Here is a 19,210-nt window from a genome sequence, read left to right as displayed (position 1 = left end):
CACAATGCAAAGAGCATCTGGTATAAATTAGCTAGCTTACTGAGCCATGAGCTATGTTTTAAGGTTATGGGTACTCCAATTGAAAAAGGTTGGTAGGCTCTCTATGGTGGCATTAAACAGAAGATCCCCCACCCAATTAGTAAACTTATAACCTACAGATACAAAATGAAATTATAGGTGTGTGGGTTTCAAGTCATTATAGGCAACAAATCTTCATCTCTAGTTAGGTTGCCACTACTATGTGCATTTACACATATACAAAGAGTTGCTATCCTGGATTTTCCTCTGTACCCCCGTTACAAAATGAGTTACTTATTAATAGACAATCAACTGCTTTGCATAATATTGCACAATGAAGGTTTGCAAAAAAAAATACCATTGGTTTAAACGTAGTTACTTCTGACTGAGAATTGCCTGCAGCCACAGAAATCTATTCATACACAGATCACTTAAAACAAAGAGGACAACAGCCTTCACTATATTTGATGACGTGTGGCCATTCTCTTTTTACCAAATACAAATCACACGCATGCTTTTCCAATTTCCAACCATGCCTTGAATTAAATTCAGTATAACCTCTAGCACTATGTTTTAAGGTTCCAAGAACCAAAATATGGAGGAACAATGCAATTTGTTGCTGGGAAACCGAGGACACTGATGGTGAGGCACCAATGAATGCAGAGAACTTCTGCGTCTTTCAAATAGTGGGGCTCTCCTGTTGATGTGATTATGATATGATATAGGTTATTTATAACATGCTCAATTCCCAGAGGTTTCTAAGTGCAGACCCGGGGATCGAACCTGTGTTGCTCTGTGTCGTCTTGCTTCCAAGGCGAGCACGTTGCCCCTGAGCTATCCTCAGAGATTGCATTGGCTACTAATCCCATAGTCATTCCCAATACCATGGCACCACTTGTTGCACATATTCAAAACCATTTCTCTACGTTGCCTCATCCAAGTACTTCCTTTGGGTAATTCTATCCCTGGTGACTGTGCACGCCCCAGCTCACCGTTTTAGTAAACGGTGGTATGCTCCAAATTTATCATACTGCATTTAGCAATTTCAAAAGGTTACATTGGAAATCTGGCGAACCTGAATTAGCAGCATTTAATGAGTAGAACAAAACACTCACATACCCACCTCACTAAATCCAAGTAAGCATATTTAACACGCTGAACCATCTGACAAGTGTGGATTTAATACTTGCCTTCACCAGACAGAACAGATCTAGGAAACTCCCTAATGCAGCCATTTCAACTATCATCGAACCGTTACTTTCTTAGGCACATATGTATAGAATGTATGTTCCCTTCAACATACATGGAAAACTATGGAACTGGTTGAACCTTATTTCGAGCAATAATTAAATGCAGTTTGTGGTTTCTGTAAGCTGTTTAAATATGGAGCTGATGAAACCTAAACATGTACATATCAATTGCTTGGGGTAGCATATCACTGCTACGGCCAAAGAATTGTAAGTGGTTTCAACCCAGCACTCCAAATAAGTCAATGCCTAGTATGGGATGCTCAATGGAAACCCTTTATATATTTTTATATCAAAAGTTCTTTTATTTCTGGATGATGTACCCTTATATAATGCCCCTCTCTTTGAATCCCCCCGGTCTCACTGAACCAAGAAGGTGGTTTATTTTGCAAATTAAAAGATTTATTGAAAGAATTATATATATATATATATATATATATATATCACACTTTTATGAATATGTACAATATTTAAATATCACACTCATGAATATGAACAATGATCAGCAATGGGTAATATCACAATATCAACAATCTATTTAATCAATTAGGAGTAGGAATAGAAAGAATAATGTAGCAGAGGATAACTTTGTATGGATTCAAGGAAATGCAATGATAGGAAAGAATGCAACACAGAAATAAAACTTGATATGACTTCAATCAACGACAAGGTGATCACTCTTTCCCCCTGATACTACTCACTCCCCCCAATATGCAAAATGAAGAGATGTAATGAGGGCACACAGGTTTCAGGAATAACAATCAACAATTGCAGTTTCAATCCCGATTCCCCCCAGCAAGCAGAGAGAAACAGGGCTGATTTTAAACAGGTCAAATGCTTTTGAATGTAATATGAAGTGATGGAAAAAATGCTAAAAATGGTTTTAATTCGCTAATGGGATTCAGAACTAGTGAAAGTTGCTTTGGATTGGTTCAGGTCAAAACTAGCAATGATTGTAGAATGATTAGCAGATTGAAAACGAAATTCAGAAGTTAAAAGCAAGAAATAGCTGTTTTTTTACATGTGGCGATTACAGCAAAACTATAAAACTATGGGTTTGCTTGAAAGCTGAGGATGTTAGCTTCAAAATTACATTTGAATTCCGTTCCTAGCACGTACGGTTCAGAAGTTAGAAGTTTTAGTGAAGGTCGATTTTTCTCAAAAAGGTCAAGATTTCAAAATGAAAGATGCGCTGTTGAAGATTTGGAACAAAGATTTGTTAACACTAGGGAGTCTATGGAGCAGCAAAATACACGGACAGCGCAGCCACCTATCCAGAGGCGCCTCCGGATGGTTTCTATATGCCTGAGACGATTGCCTTTCTCCAGAAAATATATATTAGCGCCAAGATGATTATCACTACAGTTATCACAGGATTATGTTGATGAGAGAAGAATTTAAGATAGACAAAAGAGATTCAATAATGCAGTTATGGATGTGTTGGAATGGTTTGGATGAGATTACTTCGCTAAGAGATGACTATGGGCAGTTCTATGCTAAATACTCACTACTATGGCTTTGGAATGGAATGGGCCCATCAAAGATCTGGTCAAAGGTGTTACGCTCACCTGGTATCCACAGGGACGCCACCCGGCTGGGTTACTCGCTGATATGCTTCTCAGCTTTGCCCTGATGTGGTCTGCGGGGAAGGTTCTGCCTGAAAATACAGGAGGAGTGTGTTCAAGACTGACCGACTGGGGTACGTATCCTCCCTCCACCCCCGTATGCTTTCAGTCCCTCTGACGCCCTCTCCTCACCTTGTGGTAGAATTAGGCATGCTCTCCGTCCTGCCTTCTTTGCAGGGGCACGTTGTCTTTCATGGGCGAGTGCGGTCCAGTTACTTCACTGACGCCGGTCCGTTTCATATTGTTCAGGTAGGTCTTATTGCTGTTCTTTAGTTTTGTTGCTATCCTGCATGCCTTTGTTTAAAATGTCTCTTTTTTTCTCCCTTAGGTATGCGGAGCTTCAGCGCGGCGAACTGGCTTGGTTGAGCCCCGCTGATAAATGATGGCGCATTAAGAGCGCTATGATGCGGTAAGTAAGCGCTATGCACAGTGCTGCGAAGTCTTGCCTTTGCTAACCTGTGTTTTCCTTCCTTGTAGGTCGCGGTGTTCTTCAGCGAGAGTGGAATGTCCGGAGTGGTGCCAGCCGAGAGGCGACCAGCCAGGTAAGCCTTTTGAGCAGTTCATAATTTGTAAACGTCTCTACTGCTTTCTTTAATGTTGCCTCTATCTTCCTCTTTCAGGTCGTTCTGTCCGGGAGGCGTGCAGATTCGAGGAAGCTGTTCTCAGTAGCTGCGAGTGTTTAAAGATGAAGACTGCAGGTAAGATGCTGCTGCTGATGATGATGATGTTCCTTTTGTCTCCTTGCAGGTTCTGCTTCTCAGAGGTTCGAGGGAATAGCTGGACACGGTGAGCGTCACGTTGCAAGCTGCAAAGTAATGCGAAGTGTGTTGTCTTGCTCGGGTGTGGTTTAAATAGCCCCAACAAAATAGTCCAGGTAAAGTAGTTCCTAGGCTACCACACCCAAAACACTAGACTGCATAGCTTGGTTCTTGGGAACCAAGCTATGTGGATGCCTCCATGTTGGCAGACAATACAATAAAGTAGTTCCCAGCACATTGTTTCTCATGGTGTATGAGCCTGGCGCCATAGGCGCCAGGACTGGCCCCATGAGGGCTTTTGAAGAGGATGCCAGGCTCTAGAGGCCCGAGTCCTGACTCCACCTGGCCAATGGGTTTGCCAGAGGGGGTTTTGGGCGAGGGTCGTGACAAAAAGTTTGGCTGGAATTTGCTCGCCACTGGACAGGTCTCAGGCGCTGGGTTCTGCTCTCAGCAAGGCACTCTGGTCTGCACGGCCTCTTGGACTGGATCTGACGGGTTCTGGGTTACAGCTCTGCTGGACTGATCTGGATCTTGGGTTCTAGCAAGGGTTCTTGGCCAGAAGCAGCAAAACAGCTCAGCCAGGCTGTTGAATGGTTTAGGCCATGTGGAAGTTTAGGGGTTAAAATCAGGTTGCAAGAGGGTTCAGCTTTTTGGGTTGGGCCTCTGCTTCAGGGTTCTGGAGTCCGGTTCTGGATCTTCCTTCAGAGCGCTTCGCCGGTAGATCAGTGATGAGTGAATGTGTGTCTCTCTGGGTCCTCAACAGTCCCTACTTCTCCATCTTCCAAAGGGGTGGGGAGGCTGATTATACTATGCCCAACTCTCTAAGGATCTGATAGGTCAGAGAATTCCCCCTCTCCTTATTTGAGAAGGGAACAGTGTGTCATGATGTGTCAGAGTGACACGGTGTTTAGGGTCCAGAAAAAATCCCTCTTTGTTCTTACCCAGAAATTCTATTTTCCCAAAAACATATTTCCAATATGCACAATTTGTTAATAATACATAATTACATGACAAATTGACTAAGGTTAGTTTCTGTCCAAGCCTCCTCTTCCTACGAGTTTTGGTTCATAAATGACAATTTTTCACGCTTTTGGGAGGTTACTCAGTGTCAGTTCTGTACCAATTTTTACACATGCATGCACATACCATCTGGGCATATTCCTGGAAATGTTCATGTTCTTAACATAATCATAATTGCTAGAATATGAACTTTTTCGTGGTTCAGTCTCTGAATGTCGCACAGATTCCAGATTTCTAAACTGTGAGCAAACTTTTCATTTTAATAACCTATAAATCCCATATTTTTACCAGTTCAGCACAATTTGCTATACGTCTTTTCCACAAACATACAGTTACTTCAGTTTCAAATCCACATTTTCAGTCTGGCCCACCTCCAAGGCTTGGCTGAGCCAGAGAGTCACATGGGCTTGTCTTCCTGGGCAGTTGGTGTCAGTCACACCCGAATTAGCATTTTCTTTCAGTTCAAGGAACCCATTGCCTTTCCCAGGGGAGCAGAGGAAGTCTCCTCCCCTTCTCATTAGCACCTCCAGTGGGGGAAAACCTCTTTGAAGTTTTAGCGGAATCAGGTTACCTTATAGTCAATTGTGACATTGTTCCTTGTGAAAAATTACAGTTACAAATTTAGAATAAGCAAACATATCTTCAATTCCAGTCTTTTTCAACATGAAAATCAATGTGTGGCACCCTATATTGCATTTGATGGATGTCCCTTCTTAGGCATATTTAGCTTTTGAGACACAAGTTTCACCTGACAGATTTAGAGATCGCCAGCATCTGACAGAGGCGAGTAACGGTATTGCACCCATTTTTGACATATTTCTTTCCAGCAAGTATCTTTAAAGTGGATTTTGTTCTGATAGAATATCCTTCTGCTGACATTATATTTATGTGGATTCTTGAAGTAGAATGATGTTTAACACCCAACAAGGAGGTTGGATCTTTTGGGTGGCTTGTGAGCCATGATCTTTGCAAATTTTACAACCAAGAAAAACGGATTTCCACACAGCTCTGTTTCTTTAGCAGTCATTTTGCTCTGTGGGCAGCCAAACAATGGGTTTCGGCAGTTGTCTCCTGTGTTACCACTGACATAGGCAAAAGTGGATGGTGGCCTATTTTTCAGATTTTTCCTGCGCACTTCTGGGTGATTTTTAGCGAGCAGTTTCGCTCTCCGGCGGCCATTTCTGATGTTTCTGCTGCAATCAACGCACAGTAATGTTGACCCAGAATAGCTTTACACCCAGTACATTCAGGAAATATAAATATTGGTTAAAACATTTGTACCAATAAGTGTCGACCATTTTTGCATATAATGTTGTGCCTGATATTGAGTTTGTGTCTGCAGACCAGTTTCACGGTACATGCAAATTCTAATTATTCTTTTGTACTGATGGTAGTGCATGCTACTTGCCCCATAGACTTATTTTTGGACTTCGGATTAATGCACATACAAGTAAATTTGAACGCCCTACCCCCATGGACAGGTGCGCTTTAAGTCTCCACAAAATCAGGAAATTGTGCAGCTGTTCGATTTTCAATAAACCAAAGCAAATTTAAATGCTGTTTTGTTTCTATTATCAGCCTTGGCTTACATTTCAACACACTGCATGGGGACACACATTAAAAGCAAGAGTTGCATTTCACTGAAAACTGTAGTATGTTTGCCAACGATATAATCAATGGGACACAGCCAAAGGAAAGCCATCCATTCCTGAAGTAGAGGCTTCCTAGTCCTCAGGTCTAGAGGAAAGTCATTTCCACAGCAACCCCCTAGGTAAAGTGTACAGATCTGATACAGCTAGGATAGATTGCCTAATATTAAGTGACCAAATGTGTAAATTAATTAAATTAATGAATATCTCGGCTGCACGCAATCTCGAACACTAAGAGAAAACTCAATCCACATTGAAGCCCACCTAGTTAATTTTTCCAATTTTATCTTGATGTAATGTACAATTAAACTGCTGATAAGTTATTTTAAAATAACCTGTTACTATCCAACCAACTAAGAAATAAATTAACAAATAGCCTGTTCTATTAAACTGAAAGGAATCGCCTCCCTCATCCACCCTCGCAACAGAAAGGCAGGCAGCCAGCTCTGGCATCCATTAAGCCTCAGTCGCAGTTAGTGTTTAGTTAATTTTAAATGTAATGGAGCAGTAAGAATATTCAAGAATTATCATCTTTCTCCTTTAGTGTCCTCTCAGGGCATGCATTTATGAATTTAAGGAAGAGACCCATAATACAGAAGGAATAGGTTACTTAAGTTATTCTGGTTCTCCAGCATTCGTGCCCTTCATAGATTCACCTGGTTTGAATATTCTAGGTCAGGCTGGGAAAAATCGGAAACAGAGCAGATTAAACAAACCGAAAACTATCAGTCACTTTAGTGCTCTAGTACAGTTATTTTGGGTCATACTTCCCACAGCCAATAGGAACACCTGAATTAACTCTTCCCCCGTCGGCCATCTTCAGATTTGGAAAGCGCACAGGAGTGGCAGCAACAGCCAAATTATGAGCTATGCATGGTAGGTGGGAGGGATGCATGTGAATCTATGAAAGATACCAATGCTGGAGAACCAGAGTTACAGGTAAGTAACTTATTCCTTCTCCAGCATTGTATCTTTCATAGACTCACATGTTGTGAATGGCTTATAAAGTAGTATTAATAAACACTAAATATGGGTGGAGGCAAACTCCCAGCACAATTTACCACTGGAGACTTACTAATCTCACGCAAAAAGGATTCTCAGAACAGACTGCTTAACTCTAGATCCTTCTGCGTAATCTACTGCCGACACAGCAGAACCTGGTGAATGTATGCACTGATCTCCAGGTGGCTGCATGGCAAATGTCAGGCAGCAGGATCCCAGAGAGGAAGGCAGTGGTAATAGCCACCGCTATGGTGGAGCGAGCCTGGTCCTGCCTGTCAGTGGCCTCCTGGTCTGATGGTAAAATGAAATGCAGGCTGCAATCCAGGTCCAAAGGACACAAACAATTGATCCATAAAATGGAATGACTTAGTATGTGCCACATAGTTCTTGAGGGCGCAGACCACATCCAGCGTGTGCGGTGCTTGCTCCGCTGGAGACAATGGAGTGCCGAAGAACACTGGCAAAACCATTGGTTGATTCAGATTGAAGGAGGACGGCACCTTAGGCATAAATGTTGAGTTAGTACAAAGTACAGCCTTCTCCTAGTGAAATGTCAACTACGGCGGTTTGCAGGAAAATGCCTGTATTTCAACACCCCCCCACTCCCCCTGACTGGCCGATGTGAATGCCGCCAAGAAAGCGGTTTTCCAGGAAAGGTGCTTGGTGGATGCCTGGTGCATAGGCTCAAGAGGCGGTTTCATGAGCTTTGAGAGCACAACATTCACCAGACAGTGGGACCACAGGGCTGGAATGCATTCGGTATGGTGTTAACTGGAAATTGCAGCCAGGTGCACTTTTTTTCGAAGAATGCGTCAAGCACGACCGAGTCAAAGATAACAAATAAGGCAAAATGTTTTGTAGCCAGATGGCCCGAGGCCTCAACTGCTAGCTCCTGCACCACACCTGGACGTATTTCCACTTGCTCTTGTAGCACTTCAAAGTGGATGTGGCTCTCGCCCGGGTCAGGATTTCTTGGCAGTCTAGTGGAAGGGACAAGTATCCAAACTCTAAAAACACAGGAGCCAGGCCATCAGATGGAGTGAGGCTGGGTCGTGGTGCAGTACTGCCCCAGGGTTCCTGAACAGGAGAGCCTTGTGTGAATCCACTTGAGAGGAGCAGCTGACAAGAGGGCGAGGTCAGAGTACCAAAACGGTCTCGGCCATGCAGGGACCACTAATATCAGTATACACTGATCTAGTTTGAAGGTGTGGAGGACTCGAGGCACCAGCGGAATCGGAGGAAATGCATACAGGAACTTCCCTCCCATGGAAATGCAAAGGTGTCCCCCCAAGCTCTCCGGATGGGGGAAATCGGCTGTGGAAACTCTTGCACCAAGTGTTGTCGGCATTGGCAAAAAGGTTGATCTCTAGTGTGTCCCAAGCCTCGAACAGGCAAATTTGATCTTCGTGCAACTACCACTCATGACAAGAACACAACTCCCTGCTGATGGGAGTTTGCTAGAGTATTCCCAGTCCCTGGCAGATGGAGGGGAATGAGAAACATTTGGTGCTGCAGTGCCCAGTGCCAGAGGGTCTGAGAATCCTTGGATAGCTGTGGGGACCTGGTTCCCCCGTGCTAGCGGATATAAAACATTGATGTTTTATTATCTTTGTAGACCCGCACCCCTTTCCCTGCCATGAGGGGGAAGATAGGACTTTAGGGCCCAGAAGATCGTCCACAACTCCAGCAGGTTGATGTGCAGGCTCTTTTCCTCCTCGGACCAGAGGCCTCTCGTGTGTTGGTCCCAACATTTCCCCCCCACCCCCTGCCTTCCAGGGAGGCATCCGTAGTGGCGTTGGCCCGATGGTCCAGCAGCCTGAATGGGGCACCCTTCATCAGATGTTCCCTCACAGACATCCAGTGAAGGCTGCATTTGAACGCCTGCGTTAGGGTAATCGATCGCTCCAGGACCCAGATGCCTGTATCCATCTGTTGTACAGGAATTCTTGCACCTGCCACATGCAGCCTGCAGTGAGTGATCAAAGGGATGCACAATGACATCATCCCCAGCAACGACTTGGAGACTGGGGTCATCTGGGCACCGTTGAGGCAGTGTACCTTTGCCAGCAGCAATGCCACTCTCTCATCCGAGGGTCTGGGTGGTGCATGTCGATGTGTCGAGTTTCGCTCCGAGGTACAGCGCCTGTCTTTATGGCACTAGGCGTGACTTTGGGAAGTTTATGGAAAATCTAAGCTGTTGTAGACACTGGATGGTGGATGCGGTGCTGACTTCTGCCTGCGGGTAGGAGGGGGCTCTCACCAACCAGTCGTCCAAGTATGGGTGTACGTGGATGCCCCTCCGCTGTAGGTGAGCCACCACTTGTGCAAGGCGCTTGTTAAACACCCACGTAGCCGAACGCAGGCCAAAGGGCAGGGCCTTGAAATGATGGTGTACTCCTGCCACTACAAAGCGAAGGTAGCGCCGGAATGAGGGGCGAATATGGATGTGAAAATAGGAGTCCTAGAGGTCGAGGGATGCTAAGAAATCTCCTTCCTGCAGCTGGGACAGCACCTGTTGCAGCGTCACCATACACAACGTTTGCACCTTTAGGAATTTGTAGAGCACTCTTAGATCCAATACGAGTCTGCAATCCTGTGATTTGTTCTGCAGTGCCTTTTTCCTTACCAGGAAGTAGCAGGAGTAGACTCCTGTAGCCAACTCATTCATTGGCACCTTCTCCACTGCCCATTTTGCCAGTAGTGCATCCCCTCTTGCAGCAGGAGATGCCGTAACCTCTCTGGCTCGTGTGTGGGTGGAATGTCGAGTGGAAAATGTACAAACTCCAGAGAGTGGTCCTGCTGGAGAAGGGATAGCACCCATTTATTTGATGTGATATTTTTCCATTCCTTGATGAATCTAGACAGTCGTCCTCCCACTGGGTGCCAAAGCGGGAGGACTGGCCCCTGCGCTGGTCATGGTTGCTTGCCAGACTCGCCCCTTGATTGGGAGGAACCACAGCAGTGCTGAGAACCTCTGTAGGATTGGGACTTCCTGTGCTGGTCCCCCAAGGAGTATGGTGACTTGTACGAAGAGGATGACTGGTAGGTGGAGTGGGTTGTCCCGTGAAGTTCTGCCGTAACCTGCTTTTCCAGAGCGAAAGGACTGGCGCCTTTGCTGTAGCGTATCCAGGGAGAAAGTGGTCTCTGTGTGTTTTAATAGATTTCAAAGCCTCATCCGCCATCTTCCCGAACAGGTCTTTGCTGTCAAAAGGCATGTTTATGACTCAGGAATGGACGTCTGGCAGAATGTCTGTGGCCTTGAGCCACCCCTGTCTGTGAAGGACCACCCCATTACCAAGCAGGTGAAATCCAGTGTCGGCGATGTCCACTGATACCGTGATGGCATGGTCTGATGCCAATTGGCCCTCATGGAAGATGTCCATAGCCTCCTGCTTATTGTCATCCGGCAGAAACTCCAGAATGGGGCCCAGTTTATACAATAAATCACGATCATATCGTGCAAGAATGGCCATTGCGTTTGCAGCCCCGATAGTTGTGGCTGCGGTGGTAATGACCTTCTTGCCGAAGGCATCCATGCGTTTACCTCCTTGTCTGGGTGAACAGAGCAGGCAGATGACAGGTTGGGGGACTTCTTCCTGGCGGCGGCGACAGTATTTTTTGTCAAAAATGTCTTTCTTTGCAGAGGCCATTGTGGGATGCGTCAAGGTGACCAGACCCTCCTCCCAGACATCCTCCAAAAGAGGAATGGCCATAACCGATTTCCTGCGTTGTTCTGTACTCTGGCACAAGACACTGCCCTTGCACTGAACCTCCGGGTTGAGGATGAACATTTTGCTTGTGCTGGCCACGAGTGCATAGAACAGCCCGACCTCATCTGGGGGAGTCTCTAATCGGGATCTCATCAGGTTCCACATCAGTCGTGATGAAATCTTCAAACTCATCACTGTGAGACGTATGTATTGAGGCCACATCGTCTAGATGGTCTGGACCTGTGTCTGTCAATGTGTCTGACAGTTGCTGGGGTATTGACTGGCATTCAACCCTCCTCGGGAGTCATGGAATGCCATCCTCCTCCCTGGATGGCCCATGGACATCTGCGGGAGGCCGTTGATGCGGGACTAGGGCTGGAGCCGGAAACCTCTGCTGTAATGTAGCCACCAGTGTAGTCTGGGTGGATAAAATGTCTAATGGCATGTCCCTCTGTGGCGGCAGTGGTGGAGTTGGCTTCACTGGAGGCAATTTGTTACCCAAAGGGGATGATGCAAGGGTGGCAGGACTGGAAGCCTTATAAGGCTTGCCTCACAACGTGGAGACCTAGGCTGCTTCCTAGCAGATAGTGTCCTGCGTTGCACGGAAAAGGGAGATGACATTACCGCCTCTACATTCTATTCCTCTACCTCTTCAGAGGAAGAGAGACTTGGCTCCACTACGATGGTCCCTTCTCGGAGTACTGCCACTCCGAGGTTCGAGTACGATACTTGTGGTAGCACAGCTAGCACGGACACCGTGTTAGTGGCGGTGGAAGAAATGCCCATCACAATTGTGGTCGTAATCATACGAGAAGATAGTTGTGCCCGACTGGGTCGTCGACAAGGGCACCACAGTCAACAAAGTTTTAATCTATGCGGTAGCCTGCTTGATCGTCGTCTGTTTCGTTCATGGACGATGCAGATGATTTTGGCATAAAAGATCTGGAGGAAGACTTGAGCATCGACGAGGACTTACTTGGCACCATTTTCAAAGACGTTGACAGGGTAGTTTTAACCGTTGACGGCGAAGAGTGACCACTAGACTTTGAAGTGGACTTGCCGGATGAGGACGCCCCCTTCAGGCGCTGGAAAAGGCCTTGGCTGCTCTTTTTTTTTTAAGACCCACTAGGCACTGATCTTGGGTGATGACCTGTCCTTGTGAGACAATATCAGCTCGTCAGAATCTTCACTGTGCTCCTTTCTGCTGCTGGCATGGACTTCATGCAACCTAGACCTCTTAATGGAGGTGGTTTGTTGGGCCATCCTACCCAGCCATAGAGGGGCATGGCTCCATACTGAAGCGGAGTCAGAGGCCCAGTCCACATCCTCGAGCCACTCATCAAGACGCCAGTGATGATCCTGTACTGTCTTGTTGGAGAAAGACTGACAGATCTTGCAGTCCTGTATTACATGATGCAGGTAGAGACAGTCACCATGATGGTCTTCAATGTAGACAATTTTCAGCTCACAGCACAAGCCCTGAACGCACAAGCCCTGAACAGGCTCTTCCTCGTAGACTGTGCCATGAGGTAGGCCCAAACTACACAGACCATAAACATCTAAGATTACCGGTGGTGGGAACGGTCCACGGACTCTGCAGTGTTGCCATCGGCGCCGGTTGTCGACGAGCCGTCAAAAAGTTGGTATTTTTCAACAAATTTGTATTAAAAATCCATTTTTAATAAAGAAAACTTGGAGAACATTTGAGGGCTGCCAACACGAACGTGCGGTAACAAATCTGAAGATGGACAACAGGGGAGGAGTTAAGGGAGGTGTTCCTATTGGCTTTGAGCAATATGGCTCAAAATGACTACTAGAGCACACACGTGGCAAAGCTTTCAGTTTAAGTATAAACTGCTCTGTTACCAAGGATTCCCAGCCTGACAGGGAATATTCACAGCATGTGAATCTATGAAAGACCCAATGCTGGAGAACAAATTCAAAACTCTTCAATATCATGACATTTTCATAACTATTCATAAAGATTGAATACCATCCCAAACAAAGAAGGGAGACAGGAAAGAAGAGTAGTTGAAAGAAGATAAAAAAAGCAAGCATGAAGATTACCAAAGAGGTTTCATTAGGGTTGCTTGACCAATAGACGAAAGCGAGCCAGAAACAGATCTGCACTCCATCTCAGATACTGGGATATTCAAGAAGGCCTGCACTAACTAACTTTCTTCTTTTTGAGTGAGCTCTAGGTTTGGCAAGCAGGTACTTGTTGGTAAGTCTCGAGACGAAGGGTGAGCGCTTCCACAAGTCCTTAATGATTTTAACGGGGCAGTCATCCCCTTGGCATCTAGAGGGTTTAATACCTTTCAGGATCTGGATAACATCAGGTACTGAAATCGGCTTGAAGTTGAATAGCGAGAGGTTTTGCGAGCGCGCGGACAGCTCAGCAAAAAGGTAATCCGGGGGGCAGCTATTCAGGGTATTATTCTTCAGCTGAAGCTTTTTCTTTAGCGGGGTGATTTTATCTAGTAGGGCATTTTGTATGTTAGAGCACCAGGTGCTGTCTTTGGTGCCGTTAGTAGCTGGGGGGTACAGGGAATTCTAATTCCCATAAGATTGCAAAGAGTTCACGTGTGCTCGAATTTGCTTTGGCAATTCTTGTTTTATAGATAGAGCTTTTTGCTAGAAGTATTGCGTGTTTGTAGGGCTTTGCTAAGGAGGTGAAACTGGCTTTGTTGGATGCAGAAGGGTTATTCCTCCATTCAGCCGCTCATTTGTTCGCATAGAGTGCTTTGAGGTCAGAGGTGAACCAGGTATTGCAATGTGCAAACGGTTTGGCTGTACGTTGGGTCATGGGAGCCACTGTGTTGATGGCCAACACAAGGGGAAGATTGAATTTGTACCATTATTGCTCCACATTTACTTCATATGACTACTAAAATGACTGCGCCACGAGATTTACAAGAGAAACTGGACCATTAGAATTCAGATATGCTCCTTTTGACAAATAGGTTTGGTGGGGATCAAGCTTTAAACCAGAAGCCACAATCTGCCAAAAACACAGTACCTGGTCCGTTGTACTTTTTGGAGAGTTGAGACCTGTCCCTAGAGGCAAAACCTGGTCCACTTACTAGAGTAAGTCTAATAGACTGCATCAAGGTGATGGACTGGTTCTTCTAGTAGGTGTAGCTTGCCACAGGTTAACTCCTCAGGAACGAGGACGCTAAACCGTGAGATTGAATGGGCGGTTGATTAACTAGATTCCCTCACCCCAGACCTCCCCCAACTATTAGAAGGGGGTGAGACAAGGGAAGAAACTATGTGGGCTGGGGTAGGGTAGGTCAGGGAAGAGTTGTGATGGAAATCTGAGAGGCGGGTGTATAAAAAGAACTCCCAAAGACAGAGTGGTGGGTGATGTTAGGAAAGATTTTCTTTTTGCATCTTTCCCTTCATAGTTTTTTTTTTTTTGTTTTTTTGTTTTTTTTTTAATGTTTTTTTTTTTTTTTAAAATGGAACCCCATTCTTCTCGCTCTGTTTTTGATCCAGACCTGACTTTTTGAAGAGAATTAAAGCCTTCAGCTTCACTTCCATTTTGTTAATTTTTTATGGGGAAACTGGCTAGTCCTTCAGACTCAAATAATGAACAAGGGCACCTGGCTAAACCCTGATAAACCCAGGTGGGCGTATATTTTTATATAATCACAAGAATCAGGGTGAGAAATGAAACTTGTTATACTCCTACACAAAACAAACCGTATCTTTCAAATGTTATCAGAGTCAATCAGAATTTTTGACCTCGAGTTTTTTTAATTGACATATATTTCTCAAGTGTGAAAAGAACAAAGCACCCAGAGACACTTTCTATTTACACTTCTGTATACAATACAAGTGAGTACAACCCAGTCAATTGCGCTGGATTTAAGTGAACAACCAACATGTTTTGCTTTTGTTGATCGACATTTTTAGCTTTACAAATACAATGTGAACACAGAACAGAATACATTTTGGTGAACAGAAAACAATCAGTGTACAGAGTGGACACTGAGTTTGTGGAGAAATCGTCGACGCTATTTTGTTTCGGCCCAAGGTGAAGCGGTTTGATGGAGCTTGTGTGGTAGGCTTTATTCAGGACGTGCGGTAGATGGTGTAGCCGTGTCCTGGGGTCTCTAGCGTAGACTATCCTTTGCTATGGTAAGTCTCAATTGTCCCCACACTTATGCATCACCAGCAACTAGATGGTCGTAATCAGAGACTGGCTACCTCCGAGGACTAGAGCCTTTGATACCCTGTGCTTAGTAATTTCCTGGCAGGATGACTATTTCCTGTATAGAGGTTCAATTCCCAGAGGGTATGTTTCAAAGACTGAAAAGAGGCTGCTGTACCGCGTCGCTGCGATCAGCTACAGCTCTGCCCGTCACAAACAGTTCTCGCAGCTGGAAATCGTCATCCATCCACATAAGTGGTGCTGATTCTTTGACCACGACTGAAAGGACACCTATTATTGCCTTCAACGGGTGATCATTGCTGGAACTGACCTTTCCATCCCATGAAGGGACCAGAAGAGGTTTGCATTTCTTCATCATCTGGGTTGGCATCTTGCAGTTGCAACCAACTGGAAGAGCACTCGAACATGTAACCCCTCAGCACCTCTCACCCGAACAAAGGACGTAAGGCTGTGCTCCTACTACCCCCAGACAATCCATTGTGACTCTTGAGAAAATCTGAGTCAGGGGGTAAGTAAACATAGCAAACCCCCAGTCCCCGGTCCTCCATAAGATAACATTGGGCGCAAAACCCCCCTTGGCTCTCATCTCCCTCTTACTTATCTTTGGTCGTCGGACCTGGTTCAAGTATCCTGCTCCTTGCTTCACCTTGGGTCTGGAAGACAGGAGAACATACATGTATTTGTTGAACTTTGAAAAGAGTTTTGAATCCCCACCAAAAGTCCATTGCATCCCTGTATCAAACACCTTCCCGAGAGAAAACTTGTTTTGGAACCTGTTGCTTTTGGGCACTATACCCCATATATCTTAGTGCTGGACTTAGTAAGTAAAGGGAATTGTACTTGTGACTGGTTCTCATCATTTGTACCTACACCCGAGTACTTGCCCGTTTCACATGGTTAGTCATTTAGTGATGTATTATAAGTGAACCTATTGGTGAATGTATATATTTGTGTTACATGGTTTTGTGTGATATTATACCTACTAGTTTAATTTCATGGTGTTGTCATAAAGGCCTGAATAAAAAACTATTTTTTATAACAGACTATAGGCTGAATTATTGTTTGTTGTTCTGTGGACTCACTGAGGCCGATGACCACGCTCACACTAAGACTAAGCCCGGACTTCTCTCCACACTACCTTTATTGGGTTTTTGTAAACTCAGTCTCCCAGCTCACCATAACTAGGGTGGTCTCCTAAAACCTACCCACCGGGTTGATTTTAGAAATCCATGTTAACAGGTGACCTAAGTATTCCAACTCTAGCTTTAGCGACGTGGGGACCTGAAAAAGAGTAGAGTGTGCCGAAGTCTCCAGACCACAGTGAAGAGAGAGCAGCAACTGTGCCTCCCTCATACAATGCCTTGCAGCAGGAACCACCAGAAAACAAGAGGCCGTCGGCCTGGAATCCTTTAGAACAGAAAAGCCAGTGCTCAATTGGCTAACTAGGATTATGCAGCCCGACTGACCAGAATCCTGTATTTCATAGAAAAAGCCCAGCCCAGGATCTTTACCCATCTGAATCCAGTGCTGGTGAAACGGTTGCTGTGAGACAGGCATGGTATCAAGAGATAACAGAACGATGAGTAGATTTTTTTCAATGGTCAGCATGGGATAATGCCTAACTTGCCCCATCTCGAAGGGTGGAATGTTCTGTAATGAAAAGAAAACTAAGGGAAGAGTGCCACACAAAAGCAAATTACTGTCCGTGTCAAAACCTATGCTTGACCTCACTTCTGCAGAGTAAGATGGTGTATGGGATTTAACCAACTCAATAGTGTTCAAAGTAAAATAAATGTGATGAAGGAGCTATTCTGTAGCTCCCTTCCCCAAGTTCAAGGCACTTGGGTGTATAAAGTTCCCGGTTCTCAAGAATTCACTTGATAGTACCTTGTCCTCAACAGGATTCACCTTTTGAACGGGTATCCCAGGCTTGCATTGCCCCATGTTAGACCCTCTTGGTTGTCCTCCAACTAACAAATGTTCACCTGGTTCAATGTTGCTTCCTTTTCAAACACAAAAGTTCAAAAAAAAAAAAATTACTGGGAAAAGGTCACATCCCTTGGATTCTTGCGGGATTCCCTTCCACACTTCAACCAAAGTCCTTTTGACTTTCAGCTTCAATACAACAGGCCGCTCCTTCCCACAGCTAGGACACCCCTGATTGTGGCGCAGCTGACAGACCGCACAGTCCACTCATTACTGGTCGCTCAACCAGGTAACTTACTTTACTTGAGCTTTGTCCTTCTTGTGGGGTCTCTGCGGCCCTCCTGGATAACCTTCCTGCCTGGGGGCCACCCCAATGCTTCAACACTCCTTGCTTAGTTGACATTCCTTTTTTTTTTTTTTTTTTTTTTTTAATAATCAGGTTTGGGAATGATGCTCCCCATTTTAGATCTCTAGTTCCCTCCTATTTCAGGGCTGCGCACAGCTCCACTTTTCACAGAAGCTTCCAATTCGCTTGCATAGTCTTTCGACAAGGGGTATTCCTATTCGCGACATATCATTCCTTTTAGTCAGTTTGACTCTAGTGCCTTTCACTATATGCGGTCGAGCGGCATAATTGCATCATGCTCGCTTTAGTCAAACACACCGGACTTTCACAACGCTTGCCTTACCGGTTGCGTTTACTTCCTTTCACAGGCAACGTCCTTGCAGTCCGAGGTCAGGGTCTCCGTAAGTGCCGCTGAGACACTTCTGGGTCCTCGTCCTGGCACAGGGGAACAAGCACTTAATATGAAAAGAGTTTAGCCTGGCTCCCTTCTCTGGACCTTTTCTTGCAGCTGAAGTGGCAGGCTTCTAGCCACGCTGCAGTAGGGCGCTCCTTCATGCAAACCCTCAGCGTCCTGGTTTCCCCCAGCTGGTTCTGGGCAGCCACAGCTCCACAGCTCTCCTCCCAACTGCTGAATGTATGCCCTTTTTATATTTGCCTGAGTACTAAAGGCTGCAGGTGGGCATGGTCGATGTCAATTGCCTGACCCCGCCTGGCCTCGTAAGTGTGCCAGGTCCAATGAGGATGTTAATGTGCCTTGATCTGCATCTTATTCGTCCCAGTACCATATTGGTGTTACTCATAGGAAGTCTGCATTCCCCTAGACTTCCTCCTCTTCGTCACAGTACCTCAGTGATTATCAGGGGGGGGCGCGGGGGGGCATAAGAAGAGTGCGTCTTAACGCATCCTATAACGGCTGGGGGTGGGGGGGTTGGATAGGTCACTATCAAGGAAGTGGGGATACCATGTCTCACCCTCGGGTAATCCCTCCCCAATCTCCGAGGACCCCCTACCCAAGTGATCCTCCCTCACTTATCCGCCCCCAGAATCGGGATCCAAAAGCAATGGCCCTCCCCTGGCCACCTATGTAGACGATCCCCAGGGAGTAGGTTGAGAAAGACCCTTCGGTTTTTCACAATTGCCCTTCCTACATTACCTGAAAAGCAGTTGAAACTAGAGTTGTGTATCCGAGGCCTGGATTCAGTCAGTAGTACAAGGAAGGTTAGATGTGGAGGCTCGCGAAGAGAAGGTGGAAAATGGAAGCAGTCTTGACCTTTGTAAACACCTCGGGGGCGCAGCTCAGATAAAAAGGGAGAGCTTTGAACTGGTGGATCTGGCCAAGAGTTATATCTGAGGAAAGATTGATGCAATCACCAAATTGGGATGTACATCTAAGGGGTCTGTGCTTTCAGTGCATTGCAAAATTTCCAATTCGAAAAGTCAAATTCAAAATATGTGCTGCGGTGAAATCGCGCAGGATTTCAGGCGCTTTCCCTTACCTCACCTCCCACCTACGCCTCCGACTTACCTGTTGGCGGCACACCTCGTTGTGTGAAGACTCCAGAGCTCCCTGCGACTCCGGTTCCCTTCACTTATGTGGTTGGGATCCAGCGCCACAGGGTCTTCTTGTTTTTGTACAACTTTATGTACATGAAGCAGTGGACACCCCTGCAACCGCCGTACTATTGTAGCGAATAAGGGTGCGGGGGGACACCCCCACGACCCCTGCTCACTA

The 19,210-nt window shown here is 45.7% G+C and overlaps 1 protein-coding gene across 3 annotated transcripts in view; it reads right to left on the bottom strand.

Annotated features, from left to right (window-relative positions):
* The window catches only part of N4BP1 (NEDD4 binding protein 1), a 510,620-nt gene that overhangs the window by 132,924 nt on the left and 358,486 nt on the right, over window positions 1–19,210 (bottom strand). The window lies entirely within an intron of this gene.

This window comes from Ambystoma mexicanum, chromosome 1p (assembly GCF_040938575.1).
Source record: "Ambystoma mexicanum isolate Mex_15411 chromosome 1p, UKY_AmexF1_1, whole genome shotgun sequence".
NCBI lineage: Eukaryota > Metazoa > Chordata > Amphibia > Caudata > Ambystomatidae > Ambystoma > Ambystoma mexicanum.
This window is presented reverse-complemented; position numbering and strand designations above follow the sequence as displayed.